Below are 1,918 nucleotides of genomic sequence, written 5' to 3' on the forward strand. Positions count from 1 at the left end.
GGGGGAAAAAAAAAACAAACTTCAAGATCACTGGTCATTTGAGAGATGCAATTTGAAATAATACTGAGATTCCATCTCACATCAGAAAGAATGGCCATCTTCAAGAAATCAACAAATAACAAACGCTGAAGCAGCTTTGGTGGAAAGAAACCCTTCTCCACTGTTGGAGTGCAGACAGGTGCAACTATCATGGAAAACAGTGTGGAGGTTGCTCAAAAACTAAAACTGAGAGAAGAATTAGAGGCCATTTTGTGAAGAGATGGAGACTGAGCAGTTACTACCAGGTTGCTAACCTCGAGCAGCAGTCAACTCCGCATAGAGTCTGGGAGCAGGAGATTTGGAATCAAATCTCTTCTCTGACACCTCTTCTGTGAGAATTTTTTGATCTTCAGCTACAGTTATTGTCATTGTCAGCAGCTTTATCTTCAAACACGATGGCTAGCAATGTTACCAGCAAGACGAATCCTCACTCCATGAATTGTCTTGTGTACACTGGGACTCTGAACACTATTGTGGTGAAGAAGTGTGATGTGCAGGCCATCTTCTGGAAGTATGGCAAAACTGTGGGTTGCTCCGTTCATAAGGGCTTAGCCTTTGTCCATCCAGTATGTTAATGAGAGAAATGTCCAGGCTGCTGAAGCTGGAGAGAATGGCAGAATGATTGCTGGCCAGATTTTGGATATTAACCTGGCTGCAGAGCCAAAAGTAAACAGAGGAAACAAGGTGTGAAACAATTTGCAGCAGAGATATATGGCTCCTCTTTTGACTTGGACTATGACTTTCAACATAATGATTATGACAGGATGTGCAGTTACCCAGCACATGTTCCTCCTCCTCCTCCTCCTATTGCTTAGGCTGTGGTGCCCTTGAAACGCCAATGTGTATCAGGAAACACCTCCCGAAGAGGCAACAGTGGCTTCAGTTCTAAGAGTGGCCAGAGGGGATCTTCGTCCAAGTCTGGAAAGTTGAAAGGTGATGGCCTGCAGGCCATTAAGAAGGAGCTGACACAGATAAAATAAAACAAAAAGAAGATTCTTTACTGGAAAGCCTGGAGAAAAATGAAAAGGAACAGAGCAAACAAGCAGTGGAGACGCAGAATGATAAGACCAAAGAGGAGCAGACCAGCACCTCCCAGAAGAAAGATGAGACTAATGTGAAGGTGGAGTCTGAGGGTGCTGCTGAGCAGCAGGATCTACTGGATGATGATGAAAATGAAGATAGAATGGAGGGCCAGCTGGAGTTGATCAAGGATGATGAAAAAGAGGCTGAGGAAGGAGAGGATGAAAGAGACAGCGCCAATGGCAAGGATGACTCTTAAGCACATAGTTTGGTTTAGAAGTCTTGTCTCATTATTTCTTTATCTAGGTGCTTGTCTAAGATCACAATGTCACCAGATCCTCTCCCCTAGTGTCTTCAGCACATGCTCACTGTGCTCCCTGTGTCCTACCATGTTCATAATTGCTCTGTACCTGGAACCACTTTCACTTCCTTTCATGCTCCTAGTAGTTTTATTAAGTCTTCTCCTGTAATTTTTTTGCTTTTTAATTTTGATACCTCTTTATGACTTAACAATAAGAAGGTCGTATGGTTTTTATCAGGTGGCTCTGCAATAATCTCTCGTTATTCAGCTAGGATAGTTATTTCCACTCATACATGAGTTCAGTAGTTGCTTTTCTAACTGCAAATGCAATCTCATCTACTGTAGCATCTGAAAGCAACTTTGTTTGACTTAAGAGTTATGTGTATCACCCCACATCAAGTACTCTGTGGGCTGTTGAACACAAATGTAACAATGTATTTTCATGAATGAGAATCAGCATGTCAAGCACATTCTCTAGAAACATTAATGTAATAGTCTTTGTTTTCTAAAGTTGATACTGTGGGGTTATTTTCTGAAGGCCTGATGTCTGGGATCTTT

At 42.2% G+C, this 1,918-nt stretch overlaps 1 pseudogene; it reads left to right on the top strand.

Annotated features, from left to right (window-relative positions):
* The first annotated feature begins 434 nt into the window (after positions 1-434).
* Positions 435-1,318, top strand: LOC101561371 (annotated as a pseudogene).
* Positions 1,319-1,918: the final 600 nt, after the last annotated feature.

The sequence above is a fragment of the Octodon degus genome, unplaced genomic scaffold, assembly GCF_000260255.1.
Source record: "Octodon degus isolate 3935 unplaced genomic scaffold, OctDeg1.0 scaffold00220, whole genome shotgun sequence".
NCBI lineage: Eukaryota > Metazoa > Chordata > Mammalia > Rodentia > Octodontidae > Octodon > Octodon degus.